Below are 6,000 nucleotides of genomic sequence, written 5' to 3'. Positions count from 1 at the left end.
AGTGGCTCCTCAAGCTGACAGTCTGATTATGATGTCACCAGCTATTTAAATAAATCTCTGATATATCAAAATATGTTTCATGTGTGTTTTTGTTTCTTTAAACTGCACACAGGGTCATTCATCACATATGCAACACAGCAGAATATCACACCAGCATATAGCATACTGTATATTGTAAAGTATCAGGGAAGCTACTTTGAAATAGTTACTATCAAAAAGTTGCTAACAACATGGAAACGATTAAAGGAAGTGTATCTTTTAAATACCTATAAGGTATTTATTTCTGCCATTGGGACAGTGGTTTATTTATCTGGAACAAAAACAGTGAATAGAAAAACAGCTAATATCATTCTAACTAAATTAAACAGTGGACAGAAATGCATACTAAATTAAACTAGAAAACACCCTAGTCCAAAAAAGGTGTGAAACAGCAACAATTATGCTAACTGCTTAATTTGCTTGTAACTACCCTTACAAAAATTGAGAGTTCACTGCAAATTTGCCCGATCGTAACTGTTGAGATAACCAGGGGTGAAATGGCCATAGGAAGAACCGCGACTTTTCCCAGTGGGCCGGCCGCGAAACGGGGCCAAACGGGGTGACGATAAGCTGCACATTCGCCACAGATAGTTTTCACATGCAAACTTGCGGCAAATTGTCCATTGTTGCCAAAGGTTTGCCGGAGCTTCACCACCACCGGCAAAGAGCTGCAAACTTCTGGCAAACATCTGTGGCGAATCACAAGCTCATTTGCATGTGAAAATAACAAGCGGCAAATTTGCGGCAAGTTAGCGGCTAGTTTAGACTTTTTACGTGAACTGTCCGAACAAACTGTTTCACTAAAATGAATTGGACTTCTCAATGCTACGCAGTAAATACTGTATGTGAATTGGTGAATCGTATATTTGAACTGGCTCATGCTGAATTAGTGAACAGTTCATTTTATTTGGAACGTCCAAACTAGCCAATTTTTTTACCTTCTCTAGCGCTCTGGACCTTCTGAGTGCTGGTCACCATTCACTTGCACTATAAGGACCAACAGAGCAGAAATATTCTCCTGAAAATCTTCATTTGTGTTCTGCTGAAGAAAGAAAGTCATACACATCTGGGATGGCATGAGGGTGAGTAAATGATGAGAGAAATTTCATAATATGATACTTTGTTTTTATGTTTATGTACCTAAATGACAATTTAGGTAAGCAAGTTTAATTACTGCCTCGGTTTGCTCGACTACACGCTTTGTGCGACATTGTGGGAAAAGTAGTTACACAGTTTTAACTGTGCGCGGACCTGAGCTGATGTTGTTTTGATCATGGCGAGATACACAAGGCCTCCAAATACCTCTCTCTTCATCAGAAATATCTCCGACCAGAGCAGGTTAATGTGTACTGGACTGTGGAAGAGAAATCAGCCCTGGATTTTACATAGAAACTGGCCCAAAAGTTGTTGAGCTGGGGGGTATCCTTTTATGAATATCGCGGCGCCATTTTGTGGCCCTCTTCATCCAGTCGCGGCCCATTCGGCATAACACGGCGGCCGTTTCAGCTTATCGCCACCCGTTCTGCCCCGTTTCATGGCCGGCCCACCGGGAACAGTCCCAGTTCTCCCTATGGCCAGTCTGCCCCTGGTTATCTCAACAGTTATGATCGGGACAATGCACGCTTTTTCTGGAAATCTCATTAAACTCTTAGCTCAGTGAAGCTACTTTGAAATGAACACATCTGATGCATCATTGTATGCCACTCATATTAACTTAAATTCATAAACTAGCTTACTAGTGCATGGGTTTCAATGTTTTGTGCTAGATTAATTCCAAATAAGCACTATAGTTGAGATGAAATGGAAGATAAATAAATGCAAGTGGTCAACCACTAGCAGATATATCGCCGAGGCCGATAAATCGGTTGATATTCTGACTTTTTCAATTATTGGCATTGGCCGATAAATTGTCCCATTTGGCTGTTTCTTGAGGGTGCTGGAAATCGCCTGCTTGCATGTGAAGTGTCTGAGACATGTAAATGACCAGTCATGCTTCGTTTTGCTGTTACGTGCCATCGTGTTACTACAATAATAGACCGGTGTGCAACACAGTCTCATTTAAACGTACTGAAAAGTGCTCACTTGTTTCATTCTCCCTCTCTCTCCTCAACAATTCCCTGTAACTTTGAAATGTCTTGTCTAATGATAAAAAGGAAAATATCTATAAAACTAATATCATATACAGTCTGCAAATATGAGCATATCTTGTTTAAACAGATGTAATAAACCAACCTCACACAACTTGAGCAGATCCAGCATCCTGTGGAACGCTCAGTTATATAATTCTAAAGCACATATTCTATCAGTCTCTCCCCAGCAGTTCCCTGCCACTTTTAACTTTCTTTTCTAATGATAAAAGGCAAATATCAATAAAACTTGTATTATATACCATCTGCAAATATGCAGATATCTCATTTAAATGGATGTAATTCATGAACCTCACGAAAATCCAGCGTTTTCTTCCCGTCGAACACTCATCTAATATCTCCCTCTGAAGCGTGTATCAGCCAGAATAAAAAACTTCAGGATCAGGATCAAAAGTTGCTCTCATTTACAAATCATGATGGTCACTACGTGACAATCCAAGCAGGCGATCCAGGCTGTTTAAACTGTCAGGAGATTGAGGCTCATGCTGGATCTGCACGAGTGTGTGAGTGCAACTTCAAGGCAGCGTCCGAAACCAGGAAAATGCTGCTTCCGGATGCTATATACAGAGGTACGATGAAAATAAGGTGCTTTTCAAACTGTTCAGAGACCAGTTTCCATAAGAGTTCCATTCATTCACAACCGATGTTAGTTAAGCCATTAACTGATTAGGCAGCAAGGTAGCAAGTCAGCTGCTTACGTTTTCGGATGCAGCCCAAGGTAAAAGCGCAACACGTGCACTATAAGTAAATGTCTTATTCATTGTGCTCTGTATGTACAATTGGTTTGATTCGGTATTTTTTGAGAAAATGCAATTGTTAATGCGCACATGCCATCTATGGTTGCTGGACTACTGTGTGTACTGCTATTTCCTTCTTTCTAATACATTAACAATTTCCTCATGTGCTAATAAATAACTAAAATTTGATGACTAAACAGAAATTTAAAGAAACTGCTATCTAACATTTAAAATGTATTATTTTTTAGCTTTGTGTGAAATTGAGTAAATATAGTGCTAAATAAGAGTTTAAATATTTTTTTGCAATTTTATGTTTATGTTATTTACTATATTAAATTGTGTGATATATCGGAATTGTATCGGCCTATCGGCCACCCTGCTCTCTGGATATTGGCATCGGCCAATTAAAAAACCCATATCGGTCAGTCACTAATAAATGCATAGCCTGTTTTATTTCTTGGTGACTGTTTTTATTGTAGCAGTGTATGCATACTGGCATGCATAGTGGATTGAGTTTCTTAAGCCTGTTATTGGATAGATAGACACTGTAGATACATGTATACTTGCATATGTAAAGAATAAGACAGTACAACAGCTTTCGGACACATTATGTACAAAAGTATGTGAGATTCTATTTTATTAAAAATTTATTTTTCTTTCTGCTCACGTAACCAGTCCTACTCAACCCACTCCGAGCGGGATTCGAACCGGCATCTCCGGCATGGGAGGCGGGCGCACTAACAAGGAGGCTAAAGCGCCTAGCATTTGTTGTTAGTGCGCCTCTTGAGGCCAGGTGAGTGAGGTTTACACACACTGCACAGCACATACCAGCTGGCTACCGTTACACTCACCCCCCTAAACCTCACTCCCATCCGGGTCACGGCACCACTGTAACCAGTCCTGCTCAACCTACTCCGAGCGGGATTCAAACTGGCATCTCCGGCATGGGAGGCGGGCGCACTAACAAGGAGGCTAAAGCGCCTAGCGTTTGTTGTTAGTGTGCCTCTTGAGGCCAGGTGAGTGAGGTTTACACACACTGCACAGCACATACCAGCTGGCTACCGTTACACTCACCCCCCTAAACCTCACTCCCATCCGGGCCACGGCACCACTGTAACGAGTCCTGCTCAACCCACTCCGAGCGGGATTCGAACCGGCGTCTCCTGCATGGGAGGCGGAGACGAGAAGGCTAAAGGCTACAGCCTCTAGTGTCAATCGCTATTGTGCCTCTCGATGCCAGGGGAGTGAGGTTTACACACACTGCACAGCACGTACCAGCTGGCTACCGTTACACTCACCCCCCTAAACATCACTCGCATCCGGGTCACGGCACCACTGTAACCAGTCCTGCTCAACCCACTCCGAGCGGGATTCGAATCGGCGTCTCTGGCATGGGAAGCAGACGCAAGGAGGATAAAGGCTACAGCCTCTAGTGTCAGTCGCTAGTGCGCCCCTTGATGCCAGGGGAGTGAGGTTTACACACACTGTACAGCACGTACCAGCTGGCTAAAGTTACTCTCATACAGAAATCTCATATGGCTATACTGTATATTAGGGGTGTAACGGTTCTCGGTAAAAAAACAAACCATATGGTTCGGGAAGCATTAGCACCGTGGTTCACCTCAAGTTTATTGATGCATCTGGAGCACAAGGTTTTGCGAAGAAAATAAAGCGTCAGATAGACAAGCTCCACTAATGCACCTGAATGGATCTGTAGATGGATACGCTCTGCCTGTGTTTCATGTGGGTCAACTTGATGACATCACTGTTCTGCACACGTTGTGTGTAGTTGAAAACGTCAAGTGGAGAAAACGAGTCGCTGATAGAGAAGCCCTGATTCGGACAGGCATAAAACAATAACTAAAGCCATTGGGGTGTTCACTGCCAACGATATGTTTCCCTACTCCGCTAACGAAGATGTGTGATTTCCAAATATGATTGAAACACTCGAGCTGCATCACAACATACCTCGTTTCCATTTTAATAGCAAAGTTCCTTCTATAGTGATGTACAGCTTCCAAATATTGAATATATGTGCAGTAGAGTTTGAAATGCATTTTATGTTGATGCATGTAGCGTAATAGTGCAGGTATTAAGTTAAAATGTTGATTTATTAATTAGAGAAAAGGACCCTGACAAAAATTAACCATGGTTTTACAACAGTAATACTGTAGTTTCCATATAGTAACCATGACAGTAACCATGTTGATTTTGTGGTACTATGTTTTTACTACAAATACCATAGTTAAACTATGGTTACTGTAAAACAATTATTTTTATTCAGGGCAAACCTGTTGAAGTGTATGTGACCAAATAGAGTATTCTTTCTTTGGATTTGGCAGTAATTTTTTTTTTTCTGAACATGGCAAATACCGAACCGTACCGAAACCGTGACCCTAAAACCGTGATACAAACCGAACCGTGAGAAATTTGAACCATTACACCCCTAATATATAAATATATAATAAATTATTCAAAAATACATTACAAATGCAATTCAAACAAAACAATTACTTGAATACACTTCTTCTGTGATGAACATGTTTTCAATTACTGAGTTTAAAGTCATTTTGATATTTTTTCTGGGGCTTAAATTAAAAAATGTCATGTGGTGCAACCATCCGGAGACAGAAAAATTCCCTGATGGCAGTGGCCTCTTTCAGCAGGATAATGCACCCTGCCACACTGCACACATTGTTCAGGAATGGTTTGAGGAACATGACAAAGAGTTCAAGGTGTTGACTTGGTTTCCAAATTCCCCAGATCTCAATCTGATTGAGCATCTATGAGATGTGCTGGACCAACAAGTCCGATATTAAAGGATCTGCTGCTAACGTCTTGTTGCCAGATCCCACAGGACACCTTCAGAGGTCTTGTGGAGTCCATGCCTCCATGGGTCAGAGCTGTTTGGCAGCACGAGAGGGACCTACATGATATTAGGCAGATGGTTTTAATGTTGTGGCTCATTGGTATATATTTAAAATTAATCACATGCATTAAAGCCGACAGCACTGATATATATATGTATATATATATATACTGTATATATCAGGGTCAGAAATTAAGGGAGGCTCAGG

This window comes from Myxocyprinus asiaticus, chromosome 15, assembly GCF_019703515.2.
Source record: "Myxocyprinus asiaticus isolate MX2 ecotype Aquarium Trade chromosome 15, UBuf_Myxa_2, whole genome shotgun sequence".
Classification (NCBI taxonomy): domain Eukaryota; kingdom Metazoa; phylum Chordata; class Actinopteri; order Cypriniformes; family Catostomidae; genus Myxocyprinus; species Myxocyprinus asiaticus.
Note: the sequence above shows the minus strand (reverse complement) of the source record.